Source organism: Numida meleagris, chromosome 4 (assembly GCF_002078875.1).
Source record: "Numida meleagris isolate 19003 breed g44 Domestic line chromosome 4, NumMel1.0, whole genome shotgun sequence".
Classification (NCBI taxonomy): Eukaryota; Metazoa; Chordata; class Aves; order Galliformes; family Numididae; genus Numida; species Numida meleagris.
This window is the reverse complement of record NC_034412.1, coordinates 72,088,778-72,105,972: the sequence shown is the minus strand read 5'-3', so window position 1 is coordinate 72,105,972 and position 17,195 is coordinate 72,088,778. Positions and strand designations below refer to the sequence as shown.

General features: G+C 41.8%; 1 long non-coding RNA gene across 3 annotated transcripts; it reads left to right on the top strand.

Annotated features, from left to right (window-relative positions):
- Window positions 4,843-16,640, top strand: LOC110399077. Of its 3 annotated transcripts, XR_002438875.1 has the most exons (5): window positions 4,843-4,921; window positions 5,920-5,998; window positions 13,073-13,221; window positions 14,054-14,108; window positions 15,697-16,640. It is a non-coding gene; the product is annotated as an uncharacterized LOC110399077 (long non-coding RNA). The 3 variants fall into 3 exon arrangements; XR_002438874.1 differs by lacking the exon at window positions 14,054-14,108 and having other exon boundaries at window positions 13,076-13,221; XR_002438873.1 differs by lacking the exon at window positions 14,054-14,108.

The following is a 17,195-nucleotide window of genomic DNA, read 5'->3' as shown; positions in this document are numbered from 1 at the left end:
TCTCCAGCACTGGCGGAGAATGGCAGTGATGAATATAACAAATTCAGGCTTTTGGCCATCACAGTGTTCTGAATCTCAAAGGAAGCAGAGAGCTCCTGCAGTGGGAAATATTATGGAGAGCAGGAGCAGTTGTAACCCAAGTGATACATGTGAACTTTCAGACAGCGGAGGTTTGGTTTGGCTTGCTTTCAAAGCTGTTTCTCTCTTCCCAGCACAACTTCAGCTGTCCTTTAGCCCTGAGCTGGTCTCAGCCAAGCACTACATCACCCTAGCAGAGATGTTACAGATGTCTGAAGGTGAAATGGCTGCACACCTCTTGCTGGGTTGGGCTGCTTTAGCAGCCACTCAGTATTTGCTTGCAGATGTCAGAGGAAGGCTGCTTTGGGAAGTGGGGTGCCAAGCTCACTGTTATAGTGCCAGTTTCATCACTCATGAGCTCTGAGGAAATGGTCATCTTGTGGTATCCCACCATGGGAATGAATACATTCCCTCCATGGTCATGAGGGAAAACAAGTAAAGAATGAAGGGAAAATCTGTCTAAAGGTTGATGCAGACTTAGGCTGAAACACACTAAATCTGATGAAGATTTCTATAGTAAAAAATTAGGAAAACGTGAAGTCCTTTCAAAGACAATATATCCAACATTATTTTATTGCAGGACTACAACAAAACAGCATATGGCAGTCACCAAAATTAAGTCATCTTCAACTCCTCAAAATAGAAAAGTCAGTCTGTTAACAATCAGCTTTTTCTTTGGACTAGCTGAGCATTTAAGACTTCCATCCAAGAAGACGTAGCCTATTCTTTCTATTGATTTAAGTTTAAATAGGTGCCAAGGAGTAAAGTTTAGGTCCCTCCTTTGAGACCAAGGCAATTTTGGCATTCATTTCACGGTATTAGAATCTTGTCTTCAGCTGGAAACAACAAAGCCAAAGCATAATTATGATGAAGATTTCAAAATATCTCTTTTGAAGAAGATTTTTAATCCCACCAGGAGGCAATTTCTGATGTATGAACAGAGTCTCAGTCAGAGGTAAGTTTTTAGCCCAGCACAGTTCTACAAGCTGAGCACTTAAGAGTGTGCTGGGTGGTTGGCTTTTAGGCCAAAATCAGGAATTTTTAATGCATAATTGGTTTATTTATTTTTATTTTTTTTTGTTTAGCAAATTTGATTTTTTCCAGAATCCGTGCTTTTTGAAAAGAACATTAGCAAGTTGGAAGGTTTTTTTGGAAGAAAACTGCAGGAGTGATTCAGTCTGGAAAATTTTCCTCATAATGAGAGACTGAAGAAAATGTTAACAGATTTCTATCTTTGTCTCAAAATACTTATGTAAGGAAATTATTTTTTCTGAGAATAGGTGACTCAAGATTTATAACAGCACAAGTAGACTTCATCTCTGGAATCCAGTGTGAGGTACAGTGCATGTTTCTCATAGTGAAAATCATTATTATTGAGTAACTGTAAGTCAAGAATGAATGTCTTTCCAAACCTTGCAAAAGAGCAGTACTGAGTAGAGCTGGGGAGAGGAATGACAAGTAGAGACACTGGCCTTGACCATGCAGAAAATTGAACTAACGAGGTGGTTCCCAGTAACATTTGCAGGCTGAATTTCCTGCTGCTACCTTCTTTTGTTTTCCTCTTGCTTCCTTCTGCTTTGGCAATATTGCTACATCCTCCTTCCCTGCCAGCTGGAGATGCTACTTCTTGACCTCATTGCATTGCTTCCTCACCAGCATCAAACCTTGCTTCTGCTCTGGCTTTGCTCCTTCATCCCCCACACTCCCGGCAGCCCCACAACTAACTTGAGCAATGCTGGCAGCATTTACTAGTTTGATCATAAATTGAGCCGCAGTGTGAGATGCCACACCAGGGATCACAACATGGCTTAGTGGGCATGGTGGTGACGGGTGGATTGTTGGACTAGATAATCTTAGTGGTCTTTTCCATCCTCAATGATTCTACAAGAAAGAAAGAACAAGCTCTTCCCTGTCCCTCTGTACAACCCTAATGGCAGAATTCAAGCAATATCAGCCCTTTCTGTACATGTTTTCCACCAGTAGTTTGACTCTGTCCAAACTATGTACAGAAAATACATAGTTACTTTGTTCCAAGTTAGAGGTAAATGGAAATCTTATTAGCATGTGTGGATTTGATAGATAGCAATGGTGTTTGTGGCTGAAGATCAAGAAGAAGGCTTAGGGTTATTGTTCTTTCCAGCTGTCCATGGCTATTTAGAAAACTCCATAGAGTCATCTTTCAGAAATCTGCGGAAAACAGGAGTAGTATCCAGGCACAGAAACAGAGTGTGTTCTGACATATCCAGTGTAAAGTAACTTTTTTCTCTTTTACTTTAAACAATGACATCGGAAACAAATGGATACATGAAAAGAAAGCCCCACCTCCATGAAGTTTCTGCTTTGATAAAATGTTTTACAGAATCCAGGTCTTTCACCATATGATGAGACCTGACATATCCTCAGCTTTTCCACTGTCTTTTTGGACAAAGATCAAGAGTTAAGGACCTGGCAAAACAAATACATGACTGAAAACGTGTGTGTTATTAGTGTGAGAGTGCTTTTGGCAGCCGTGTTTTTGTACGATTGCTGCAGTGTTTTACTGGCTCTGCTGCTGTAAACAAATCTGAAAGGGGAGAAAGATTTAGAATCAAACTGATGAGCATGAAAGCCACAGAAAGGAAATGAAGACAAATGGTTATTGACCCTGCTTCTCTCTTATTAGGCAGTAATTAATTTTTCAACTGATAAAACTGCTTCGTTCTATTAGATTCATGTGGTGGAATTAGGAAGCCAATATCTTTGGGGTCTGCATTGCTCATGAGCACCCAAAGGCCAAAGTTTGTGCAGCAGTTTCACCTAGTTCTCTCCATCCTGTGGTGCCTACCTGGTGGCTTTGGGATCAGCTTGTCCCCTAACTGCCTGTCCTGGTGACTCTGATAGACATCGGCATTTCTGTTGGCCCTGCTTGATTTTGAAACAGAGAAAGAGGAAGCCTGGGCCTTGGAGCTAAAACTCCAGGAAAAGTGGATTTTCACCTCTAGAGCAGCATTACAGCTATTTCCACTGTATAATGGAGAGCAATTATAACATCATGTGTGCTTGTTCTGGAGTTTTTTCTCCAGCTGTTCAAACAGTATCTTTTTACTTTAAATTAAACGAAACTGTGGCCAGCATCAACATCAAGCTCCAAAAATATAATGGCTTAAATCTTTAAGTCCAGACATGGATCTTAAAAATACTGGTATGAATCTAAAGGAATTCCAGCTTTAAGCTGGTGTATGCAAGATCAAGGGGCTGATTTTGGACCAGTGATCTGCTTTCACAGGAGTGCCAGGGACTTATTTTAAGTTTCCATCAAAATAGCCTCTTCCTATCACCCTAAATCTATTGAAGATTAAACGTGAATGTTACTGGTAAACTAACAAACAGACAAAACCAGGGGAAAGAAGTACACCTTTCATTTCTTTCTTAGTTATATTCTAGTTAAGGAAAAACATTTCTGGGCCATTTCCTTTTTATACGTCACAAAAAAAAAAAAATAAAAAAAAATCAAATGGAATGGGAGGAGTACAAATAGAAAATGCTGTTTCTTTAACAGAAGATTCTCATAGGCTTTGTGGTGGGAACCTGAGGGGCTATGTTTTGTTCATTCTCATTTTTTGCTGTTGTGTAAATCCAGAGTTTTGGTTAAAGGCAACTGATATCAGGTCTGTTTCATAGCACTTTGTATTTTCTTAGCCTGACTGTGCTATGAGAAATCTTTAGGGGACCTGATTAGAAACTGTTGTTTGAGTATTGTTATTTTTTATTTTATGTACCAAACATACTGAGCAACTGAAGGAAAGGGAGTGGAATTAAAGTGAAATTGCCTAAACTGAAAATGTGTGTATATGGATTTAGAGGAATAGGGGGCTCTGTTTCATACTCCTGTTCCTTAAATATACCTGAGGGGAATTTTCCAGCAACTTCCACCTACTGTACACAGTTCATCCCTGGACTGGGACCGAATGTGGAAAGGGCCATTTGCAAAGGAGAATTTGAGTAGGTTGTAAATAATATGTGAAAACAGAGAGTGATAATAGAAATCTGCCTATGAAGAGAACTCTTGCAGCCTACACTGAATGAAACACTAACTTAAGGAAGTATTTTCACTCCTTTAAAATTCTTTTCCGTGCACGGTCACATTGGAAGGGAAGTACTCAGGTAACCGTGTACCTCCCCATCCTCTGAGTTAGACCCCAGCCTGAAGCCCCTACAGCTGCAGGCTTGACATGATTGCAGGCAGAGCTACATTGTGACTCCCAGGCACGTGCTGGCTCTTAGAGCTGCCCTGAGAAGACACACCTGAAGCAAGGCACAGCACCATGAGAAAAAGTGTGTTACAACTTTGGCTTGCATTCACCACCCAAATTATCTCACTAGCCAAAAGCCTCAGCCCAGTTTCACTATCCCCATGTCATGCTCAGGCATTGCATATAGGAAGGATGATGCTCCCAGTGACCATCACCTTTTGTAACAGAAGATGGGAGCTTCACTGACTCTTTGCCCAGGTGTGGCAAAAATTGAACAAGCCCCATGCATAAAACAGTGCCAGGACAAGAAAAGTAAAGTGCATCTTCTGTTCCCCAGCTTAGAACAAACTGATTCCCCTCAACTGTGGGAATAGAATAGGAAAAATACTTTTCTTGCTGTAGCAAAAATACTAAGTCACAGCTTGAAGCAGTGACTGAGCACCAGATGGGAAGGCAGGGCCAACCCAGGGGAGCCCAGGTGCATGCAATGCACCTGAGCAACCAGAAGGGGTGCAGCCAGGAGCCACCCCTTCCCAGACCTCATTTAAGGGTAGGCAGTGAAAGTAAGGGCATCTCACTAGAGATCTCTGTGTATCTGAGGCCTTCTAAGGGTAAGCAGATTATTTCTTTTGTTTCTATGTCTTATGCTGTGTTTGGGCTTATCCTTGCTTGCTGCAGCCTAGGACTTTGCAACTCTGTCATTACTGCTGTGTGTTCCATGGTGTTACTGTTGCTATATTCCTTAAAGAATAAATTCTCCCATTTTCCTACTCTGATGAGGTTCTTCTCATCAGTACAATCTGTGTGATATAATTTATGTGCTTATGCATCAGCCTCTCCATTTTCTGTCACTTCAGTAAAAACAAGTGAACAATTGGACTGTTTAAGCCTATAATAGCTGTATATTAGTAATTCTTTCAAACAAGCTCTAGCATGTGGCAAGTTAGCTTGGTGTTCTACCTTGATGATTTACTTTATTTCTTAAACAGTGAGATTCTGATCTGTTCCATAACAGAAAAAAGGGAACTAACTCCTCCTCCTTCCTCTCTACACCAAAATATTTTCTTATCTTTTAATTTTTCAATGTGATATGAAAATCTTGAGCCCTGAATTCACAGGAATAGTCTCCCTGGTTTTAGCATGAAACATACTTTGCAGGTTTGTATATATAAATAGTGATAATAAAACCAAAGTAATTTCTAGCTCAAACTTCCTGGAGCAATGAAATGGATATGGTGATCATAAAGTAGCCCAGAGAAACATCCATGGTATTAGAAATGTAAGCTACAGTGCTCTTCCATCTGCAGTTAAAAAATTATGTACTGAAATAAATGACCCACTAAATCGTCTATATTTTTAGCTGTGCCATGTGTAGATATCTTGACAAACCTCATTCTTGTTTTGTTAATGTGCATATGCCAAGATCTGGCCAAGAATAATGCAGAGCAACTTGCACTCATTCAGGGAACGGTCAGCCAGCCAGTGAGCTGAATGATTTGTGTGCAAATGTCAATGGCTCTGCCCAGGACTCTTGCTCTATTAGCAATGTTCTCTTGCAAATGCTCTCCTGGTGCATATTTTTACATGGGGTCCCTCTTGTCTGGGATAGGCAAGCACAACAGTGAGCTCCACTGCAGACAGGAAATCCAGAGCAAAGAATGAGTCCACGCGTAAAATAAACTTCAACAGTAAGTAACAAGTCAAGGTAGTATTCATTCTTCAGATGTTTATTATTTATTTGTATTGTAACACTGCTTGAAGGCCAGGGCCACTTTGTGCTCACTGCTGCACAGACAAAACAACAAATCTCAGCTCCAAGGGTGAGCCTATCTGCCTTTACAGATACATTTGTGTTTCTGTATCACTCACTCACTTGGCTCTGCAGCACCAAAGCCTTGGAAGAAACCTCATCCACATCCTTTCCTTTCAGACCTCAAGTCCCTGGAGCTCCAGTCCAAATTCTCTCCTGTATACGTATTGCTTATTGAATGAGATACAGGAAAGGATTGTAATCCCGGCTGTGAAAATCTACCTTCAAAAGCTAGGAAATGCCAGATTAAATAAGTAATAGCAATTCAGTCCTCTTAGGTATTGCATATGTTATGACACAAGACATAATTCTTTCTCTCCCCTGGCAACCTTGTCCTCATTCAGTGCTGGCAGAGGAGTCAATGAGCTGTGTTTCAATATTCACTTCTTTTCAGCTGGCTGAATGTATGGACTATGCCTCCCTCGCTGCGTGCTTCTTCACTAATTGAAGTCCAGGGTGAAATCAGATTATCTTGTTCCTTCATATTCTGTGGTGTTCTGTTTGGGTACATCTATAAATTTTTTTCTTCAGAAAATCCTTAGGGATGATTCAGCTTCTACGTTACAGCTGAAAATCTATGGGAGGCTTATCTTCCTGGGTGGGTGCTTGCTTGCTTCAGAGAAAGTGAGGCAGATTTCAGGGTCTGGAGGCAAGAGCGTCCTCAGAGCACACATCTCCTTATTCCTTGTAGCAGTCTTCTTCAATCTCACCTCTGACCCACCCCAAGATCTTCCCTTTGCTTCCTTTCCCAGTCTTCTTTCCTTGGACACTTCATCACATTTCTGATCTCTTTCACAGTTTTAAAACTTTCATCTCTGAGCTCCCAGGCCAAGTGATCAGTTCTCCTCATTTACATGTCTCTCCCTCACCCATTGTCATGGATGCCTTGACATCTGCAAGAGGAAACTTGACTGAAATTTGGACAGTAGGGTTCCAGCACCTCAAGGACTAGACCAGGTTTCCCACAGCACTTTTAAAACTAAGGCCCAGTACTGAAAATCCTTTTCACTGGCATCCAGCTAATGCTCCAGGGCAAGAATGGCTTTCTTACAGATATTCTTTCTTCCTTGTAAAATTCCCATGTTTATGAGAGATGCCTGTGATCAAACTGCAAAGAGGTCTTGTATATTTTCACTGATGTAAATAAAAAACAGTTCCTTACCCTGAACTACTCCATGCATTTTACAGTGTTTATGCTTTCTTTTTGGGGGGGAAAAAAAAAAAGACACATTCGCAGAAAAATATCTCAATCATAGATTACTGCATAATAATTGGTGATTCATCATTTGTGTTTGAGAGTGTTCTAGATATTTGATCTAGGTGCTACTCTAGGAATCGTTTCCCAGTGCCATTTCAGTAGTAGGAGTGCTAACGGGAGGGAGGGCATATGATAGAGGAACTATAGTGGGAAGTGTTTCAGAGGGTCTTAATGCTTCCTGGGCATGCTGTAGCTTGAGTTACACTCCAGATCTAACAAGCTATGTGGTTTTGTTTTGTTTTGTTTTGTTTTTTTTTTGTTTTTTTTCTTTAAGAAAAAGCCTTGATACAGTCAGTGCACGGGAGAGAATTATCTTACGTTAGATCTGCATTTACACAAAGACTTCCAGTGTTGCTTGTATATTCCCTGAAATATGTTGGCTCAGCTTCTCTTGTAATGCATCTAAGAGAACGTACATTGAAATGAGCCTTTAAATAAAAACAATTTTGATATGGAGTACCCCAGTTCTTATAGGATCAAAGAATCACAGAATGGCTAAGGTTGGAAGTGACCTTAAAGCCCATCTAGTTCCAAACGCCTGCCATGGGCACTCACCAGGTAAGGCTGCTCAGGGCCCCATCCAACCTGAGTGTCTCTAGAGGTGGGACATCTCTTAATGCAAGCCATCTGCTTCCTCCTCAATGGAGAATGAAGATCAAGTGGTGTCTGAAACAAAGATGAGGGAGGGATTCCAACAGTGAATTCTGGTTGCAGTTGCCCTAAGATGGCCTCCTTTGAATCTCAAGCATTCTCTGAGTGCCACGAAGTGCCACCAGAATGCCTCTAGGTGGCATCATGCACTGGGCAGAACAGTGGGAGTGGGAGAGTCCTGAGGTGTTCAATAGGTAGTGTCTGAGCCCACTGATGCATTTGGAAAGCGTTAGAAAAATGCCTGTAAGGCTCTGGTCTTCTTACTGTAGAAAGAGTGCATTTGTAGAATGAAGGAAGTGGGGCTAACCCAAGAACTTCAGCATGCTGAAAGAATGCAGTTGTCAAGTTGCCGCTGATTACAGTCACAAGGGGTGAAAGTAATGCGACTTGGACTTGTTGGATTCCCTTGTATTTCTTGGTTATATCCATATTTTTTGTGTTAAAAACATTTGAATTTGTTACAACTGCAATGTAGGATTTGATGCAAGCTGCCAAGAGCCTGCAGGCCCCTTAGCTCCTGTGTGGTCTTCCTTCCTGCATCCCTGCACAGCATCAAGCCCATGCATTGTGCCATTCACACATCACACTTGATGCCTGACGTCCCACACCAAAAGTGTGAGCAAATTCCCTCATGGGAGAAACTTCGGGGTTGTTCCAGAGCAGTCAGTTTTTCAGGGCCTACGGCTGGCTTTCCCCATATGCGTGGCTCAATTTCAAACATAGGTTTTATTTTTTTTCCCCAGGGTTTCACAGTCCTTTCTGCACTGCCCGGGCTTGAGACAGCAGAGGGCAGCAAGAGACAACAAAGACAGTTTTGTAAACTGGGTTGTGTCCCAAATTCTGATATCTGTGCCTTTGATGCAGTGGTTGTAAACAGGCCAGCACTGGGGCAAATGACAATCTGGTCTCACCCTGCCATGCACCAGTGAGTGGGTCTGAAGGGAAATCATGCTGCTGTGGCCAGTTAACAAGAGTGCCATTATGATATTTTTTCATGCTTGTGTTGAAGAGCTATAAAAACCTGAAATTAGCCATGGTTAGCATTCACTGGGCAACAAAGTGTACCACTTGCTTGGACTATGAATAAGTGATTTCTTACACAATCATGAGGGCTGCTGAACTGCATTCTTTCTCTCTCTTGCTCTGCAAATCTCGGAAAAGAAATGTGTGTTTGAAAAATGTCCTGAAGGACAAAGAAAAGGGGCTGCTGCTGCTATGTGATTTTTGACACGATGATTTTTCACATGGTTACGCTTGTTTGTTCAGATGAATTTTTCATGGGCTAAACAAGCACTTGCAAAGCTCAGCATAATGTTTCTCTTACAGAGACTTATTTTGCCAACAAAACAATTGAGGAGGTTCACTACTGTATAAAGGAGAGAAGAGCCAGGCTCATGGCTTCCAAAAGCTCATGTTCCTTCATTCTGGGAATAGAGGTGCCTAAAGAAACATGCAACATGTTTTGGTTGCACCTTCCAGTACCTGAAGGGAGCTGATAAGCAAGAGGGGGACTGACTTTACACTCACTGATAGTGATGGGATGAGGGTTTTTTGGCTTTAAGCTAAAAGAGGGGAAACTTATGTCATATGTTCGGAAGAAATTCTTTACTCAGACAGTGGTGAGGTACAGGCTGCTCAGAGAAGCTGTGGATGCCCCATCTCTGGAGGTGCCCAAGGCCAGGCTGGATGGGACCATGGGCATCCTGAGCTGGTGAGTGGCAACTCTGTCCATGGCAGGGGGCAGGAGCTTGATGGGCTCTAAGATCCCTCCCAGTCTAAGCCATTCCATGGTTATATGATCCAAGAAGTGCATGGGGTGATGAAGCAGGAGATAAAATGTGAAAAACAGTGTGAAAGTACTGTAACTTGTAGTAAAATCGTGTTTCAGAAAAAGAGAGTGCTTTGAACTGGTTTGTGGTTCTAATTTCTTTTTAATTTCATAAACTGGGGCAGAGTATTGTTGTATAAGCATGTAACAGAGTGAAGCTGACTGGTCAAGTTTCATTGAAACTCAAGAAGTATGTCCTAGCTTGGATTCTTATAAATTAGCTGCTACTAAATATTGCTCCCTTTAAGCGATCACAGGTGTGCTGCTGTACATCATTATTTTTGTGGCTGCTGCCAGGCAGCCTGCCCCATTCTGAGCCTGGGCCAGCCCCTGGCACCAGCTGCCAGCTGGCAAGGGCACTGGAGGGAGCACAGCCTCATCCTGGTTCTGCCCCAAGCTCCTTGTGCAGCTTCTTGGCTCAATAGCTGGGCACCATTCCATGCGGTTAGGGGTTCTCAGGATGGGCTTTGCTTCTACAGTCCCCTGAACTAGATGAAATTCTTAAACTTCACTCCTTTTAAACACAAGCACCCAGTAGAGGAGTCTGTGGCACTTAACAGACTTACTCATGCAATAAGATTGTACTCAGCATGGTAGAGCACATTTTGAGAGCCTGCAGCAGTTAAGACAGACCTCTATTTAGATCCAGTAAAATGATTCTATGTTCTCACATAATGCTTTCCAAATGATTCTTTATTTTTTGTGTAATCACCTTCAGCCTGGACCATCTTCCACATTAATTCCATGTTTCACTGTTGTCAAAGGTAATCTTTGTTAAATCAATAGTATTCAGTGCTGCTATTGCCTGAGAACTTTAAAATGTAGAGGAGGGCCAGTTTCTGTCTAAAAGGTCTTCTGATTGAAAGAGTTTTTTTATTCAGTTCCATGGGAGTGGGATTTGGACCTAAAATTGAGGGCAGGTTGAAGTCAAAGCAACCACGTTTCCTTGATAACTGGTGTTAAGACGAGAGGTGATGGCTTTAAGTTGCAACAGGGAAGGTTCAGGTTGGATATTAGGAAAAATTTCTTCTTGGAAAGAGTGGTAAGACATTGGAACAGGCTGGCCGGAGAGGTGGTGGAGTCACCATCCCTGGAGGTGTTCAGGGAATGTGTAGATGTGGCACTGAGTGACATGGTTAGTGAGCATGGTGGGGAGGGGTTGGCAGCTGGACTAAATGATCATAGGGGTCTTTTCCACCCTTAATTATTCTGCAATTCTATAATAAATAGGCTGCTAAAGGAGGCTGTTGCTGCTTCTATTCCATGGTGATGAGCTCTGCTCAAAAAACATAGACAGATTCCACATCGAACATCTCCATGTAGTTCAGTGCCATCAGGTGTCCTGGAGCAGGCAGGAGCCATCCCAAACAATGGAGCTGCTGCTGGGAGGGAGGTGGCCCTGCAGAGCAGCCCGCTGTCCTCCCTTAGAACTCCGCTGTAGTGTTTATTGACCAAAGCCCCACATCATGAAAGCATGCTCCACTTTAAATTATCCTTTGTAGTTGTGATTTTCAAAAGACTTCTGGGATCTAAAGTAAACAGTGGAAATGAAATATAATTTTAAATTAGATAAGAATTTCTACCATTAAATAGTTCTAATGTAAAACAGGTAATGGACTGCAAGTTTTATTCCTTCATCTCAGACAGCAGTGAATGCTTCTCATAAATCTGGTAATAAATTTGTAGATTAAATTACACATCTGGTGAACAAAACACATGAGTAGAGTCTGTGTAGGGAAATTTCTCTCCATGTTCCTCTGTCAAACAGAGAAATAGGCCCTAGATGAATTTTCACAGAATTCAATCCATTTTAATATTGTGTAGAAATCCATGAAATATACTGCAGGTTGTGCTTTGCCAAACTAGATTCTTTCACTGTTGAAGATATTTTCCTTAATTATTTCCCTCCCTGTTTCCTCCCTGGAGTATTGCTGCACATTGAAAGCCTCTACGTGCTTGTTAGTGAGCTGGAAGAAAATGCAGTGTACCCTCGCCTTTAGGCACAACACTGTAACTTCATCCTGTGCAATTAACTGCTTACAAAATGTTTCTTTCTCTCACGGCACATATTATAGATTACTTGCTGAAATTTGCCTTCTCACCTAGGGCAGGAATCTGTTGCTTGGTAAATTTCCAGAACATGTCACCCAGATGTCAAAATACCCCTTAGCATGAAAAAATCCTTTTCCCCACTTGGAATTTCACAGTGATTGATTTTTCTACCAAGGCACCTCACTGCAAAGTGAATTAGGGACTGTACTCACCTTTTCCCCGTATCAGGAAGCAGGGACTTGTAAGTACCCCAACCTTTGGTGTTCCTCCCAGAACTCAGCTGTCTTTATGATAGACTCTAATATGAAGCTTAATGGATCAGTCAATAAAAGCAGAATTGTGTGTGGCTCTATGAAGGCACAGTGGCTGCTGTGTGGTGGCCGTGAGCTCTAGTTTTAATCCTGTCCTCACTCCCTCCCTACATGGGCTTGGTCATATCACCCGGGACAAGGATTTTGAGCATTCCCTCAGTTTGACCTTGCCTGCAGTTGCTCTTTACTTCTTTCCTCCTACTGCTCTCTGTGCAAGTCTGCTTTCAGAAGAAACAGGCAGTGTACCTTGTAAGGGTCAGGCAGCATCTCGGAAACCAGGCCATAATTCACAGTTAATCCCTCCTCTCTAAGCAAGGCTGAAAGTCCCTTTCCTTACACTACCTTCACTGGCCCAGTCAGTGGTTTCTTTTTTTCCCGAAGCTATAATTATCTCCTGGTGAATTAAGTTGATTTCTACCATAAAACTTCCCCAGTGCATTTTTTTTTCCTGCAATGTGTTAACATCAGGAGAACAGAAATTTCCAAATATTTGTCAGAGAAACTCATTCTCCTTAAAACCGTTTACCTAAAATAAATGAATCAGCTCTACCAGATTTATTTTTTTTATGGTGCCTAGATACAGCATTGTTATTTATATAAATACAGCTGTCACAGATAATCTGTTTGGGAAAATAAATGAATGCCACTGAAAACCTTTGGGGATGAAGATGCAACTTTATCATCACAAACACATCTGAATGGGCTCTATGTCAAGTATAAAGCATTTTGCATGTGGGCTAACAACTTTATCCTTCACTTCAGTCTGATTTTGTCCAAAATTGAAGAGAAAATTCTTGAATAAAGTTTTACAGGGGGACCTGTTCAATTACTTAATGCATTTGTTTGTGCTAGCAGGCAAAGGGAATTTCAAGCTGAAGAGCACACAGATGGCAAGGGGGAGACAGCTGGTGTGACAGGCTGTATGGAGTAGACATACAATTCTTGAGAAGTGCTCCCAGAATCCCAGTGCCATAAAAGCTGCTGCTCTTTTTTTGACCCAGGTGGGTACTTAACTGCTAACAGAGTCGCACATTATGCTCCTCTAGGATTTTAGAACACTGCAGAAACTGGACACCTTTCCTTGTGCAGAACTCACAAACTGAGCATGTGATGGGTCAAACAGGGGAAATAGTACTTTATCCAAAAAAGCTCCTTGTCTGTTCAACCAGTGATGGAATCTCACCTGAGCTGTTGTATTTGAGGCCAGTGCTGTGAACCTACCCTATGTTTTGTTACCTTGTTTGGTCCCAGGAGACACCACTAAGATCTTTTTGTTCAACCTTTCCAATGTTCTCCCTGATCATTCCTATGTGCCCACTTTCATGCATGTTTGTTTTTGGTTTACGGTTTTTGTAACAAAAAGGATTTCTAAAGTAGGTTTTTATTTAAACAGCCTGAGATCAGTAATGATTTAGACAAAACAGCAAATTATCTGCTTGTCCTGCCTCACTTTTCTCAAAACATGATGTGTGGGTCTTTGGATAGAAGCTGTCCCCCTTACACAGTGAAGTCAGCTTAAGTAAACGCTCTACCTGAGTTATCTGGAAGTTAGACTCCATCTTACCAGGACACTATTCTTTTCCTTTCTGTCTTGCTTCTTTTTCTCATCCATGGAAACAGGAGTTTATTTAAGTTTCTGTGAGTCCCTGTAACTGAATTAGTACCAGGTTGTGTAATTTTTCTTGGCATTTCTTGGGTGTTATAGAACAGCCTCGAGCTATTCCACAATCATCATCTTCTAAAAAAAAAATCTGACTGTAGAAATACACTGACTTTCACAAATCAATCGCAGCGAGCCCTTAATCTTAAAGATCTCTCTTCATGTTTTTACAGGGTGACATGATACATCTGTTTGTGTCTGGTGTGTCTTTACTGCCTTCATTCTCAGGTATTTCCAGCTCTTTTCATGAACAACTGAAACTCCTCAAAAGAAGAGTCATGACAGTTCCTCAAGTTATTCAATGCCAGAATTCCTCTTTTTGAGGAATGCTGGCATGTGCCTGTTTTTGACAACCTCATATTGCTTCAGCTGCTTGGTTTTGAAGAGGAATTTCATGGCTCCTAGAACTTCTCGCTGCTATAACAGTAGTCCCTTCTTCTTTCCCTATATTCAAAACCCATCTACTCTTACATGAGCAGGTTTGAATCAAGTGCTGAGGGCAACAAACATTGCTTTGTATATTTTATATGCAGCAATGAGCAGATCAGGGTTGAGGCTGTAATTCCTGAATATCCCCAAGCTGGGTTCTTTAATCATTGCAGTAGGTCCTAAACGCCATGAACATAAAATGGGACTGCAGGGTTTCTCTTCTGCTGGTTTGTCAGGGTCTTAAGGACATCAGAAACTACCAAGAGAAAAGTATTAGGAAAATGTAGTTTTCCCATGTTAAAAAGTACACCATTCACATTGTATGTTGAGATAAAAATAATTTTTTGATGAACTCTTTGAAAGATCTGAAGATCAAATTGTGAAATTCCTCCTTCTTCCTTTCTGAATACTTGTTGCTCTCTGCTTTGTTCTACCAAAACAAGCTACAGCGGTGGGGCTGTCTGCCAGGGTACTCTTTTGAGTGCAAGATCATGATTTTGGGAAATAAAGACCCTGGAAAATTAATGGGGCACTTAGAAGCTCTTTGCATCCTGCATAGAATTCCAGCATGGGCAGGAGCTGTGGGGAGAATTCCAGGTGTTTCACATCCAAAGAATTCAAAGGGGAGGGAGAAAATCCTATTTTTCTAAAAAGCAGAAGTTCTAATCCTGAAATAAAAGTAGGAAACTATGCAAACAGGATTTGACTGTTTAAAATAATAATAATAACAATAATACCCACATGCTGTGGGTGTGCTGTAGGGTTTGCCCCATGCCATCTGTGCAATAAGGCAGCATAATGCCCAGATCACGATGTGTATTCATAGATCTTTTCAATTACTCAAATGTCCTTGATGCTATAACATTGAGGCAAATGCACAGATATCCCTCCCACACTATTCCTTGTCCTTGTTCCCTGTTTCTTCCTGGGTGAAGCTAGACCTTTTGCAATCAAGACTGCAAATAGCTTCCAACCAATCCCTGGTTTAGGTATCAACATTTCACTGCATGCATATGCAGTGCATGGTGCAGTGAGATCCTAACCCATGACTGGGTTTCTTTGGCAAGACAATGAGCAATCTTTAGCAATATGATAAACAGATTTTCCCTTTTGTGCCACAACTGGTGTGGGACCAAATAAAAATGACAGAACATGAGAAACAAAATATCTGTGAAGGGAGAGGAAGAATTCAGCATGCTTAATCTTTGCGCTGTGGTGATTTTTCTGATGTCAGTGGTTTTGAATGAAGCAGGTGGTGGTTGATATAAAAATGAAAGATAGAAATAATTATTTTCAAAATCTGAGTGGTTATGCTGTGGGATGATTTCTCTTATAAACCTCTGTGTTTATGCATTTCTGAAAGTATGAAGGAAAATTCTCATTTCAGATCTGAACATGGCACTTGCACTTATGAAGCCTTGCCTCCACATCTGCAAATAGTCTCACTGCTCGAGTGAATCCCCCTCTGGGAGTGAAGATGCATTGGACATGGACCATGTGAAAACGTGTGCATTTAGTCAAGGGTGCCCCAGATGTATTGGAACCATGCTTTCCATTCCAGCACCCTCTCTGTTGAAAATTCAGGAGTATATGTTTGTTTATTTGCTTTGCATCGTGGGTGTATACACGTCTGACATACATTCTCTTTACAGTCTGAATCAATTATTTTACCTCTCCTCCTTTTGTCCTATCTCAGCTCGCTTACACTCCAGAGACATACTGGTCCCATAGGAATTGGAGTCAAGAAGAAAAACTAACTCAATTTATGACTCTATATCAGGGACACTGTACTCATTTGTTTTTACGTTTGCCCAAAGACCTTAGACTGAAACTCGGAGATTAAATTGCATGCCTTGTGGAGAGAACAGATGAGATCTCTGATCCTTGTCAGTATAAGATGAAGAAAATTCCTTTCTGATCCCAAATCTAACACAATTGCAGCCTGAGCAGATAAGTAAGAAAAACGTTAAGTTTTATCTGCTATTGCTACTTTATCGTATCCCTTGTTCCGCATGTGATTCAAGCTGTGCATGATGGGAACAGCTGACACTCCTGGCGGTACTGTTAGTTCTAGATCATGTCCAGTCCATTTTAATGAGTGGTTCAGTCAATGAGCACCAGAAAAACACCTTCCTGAGCCATGCAGGAGGCTGGCAGAAACCTTGAAATCTTGAGATCTGATTTTGACCACTATGCTGGTGTATCCCCGGGAATGCCTGGACCAGGCTGAGGATGCCTGACCTGGGCACAGGGAGGGGTCTGACACAGAGAGCCCTGGCCATGTGGAGGAAAGGCTATGGGTGGCCATTCTGGCATCCAGTCCTCACCTCAGAGCCCATGAACTACCTCCTCTGGATCAGTCTGATTTCACATTAAATCCTGCTAGGATGAGATGCCTCTGGAGATGTCCTTGGGCACCTGGAACAAGAACAGGGCCAGTTGATCTCTGTTCACAAGGGCTGCAGGACACCAGAGCCCTTTGTACCAGCACTTGAAGACCAAGCTGAATGTCCTGGGGCCTTCAAAATGCCATAGGCTTCCTCTGTTTGGGGAACTCATCTGTGCAGTTGGTAACAATTTCCCTGTTCTCCTTCCAGGCAGTTTCAGTGTATAAATAATCTCATATACCTAAGCACAACTCTTAAACCATAAGCTATTTCCAGCATGAGGAAATTTGTACTCTCTTTCTCCCCAGACCATCATAAATCTTCTATATGGTATGTCCTATCTCTTTGAGGAGCTGGATAATTGCAAAACATTTTTGTGACCTTGTGCTCCTTCTTTATTCCCACATCCTTCCCAACGCACAGGGAGAGAATGAACTTCTACATAGCAGTTTTACTGGTGCTGTGAACAGGAATTGATTCCCTTTGCTACCTCTGCTGT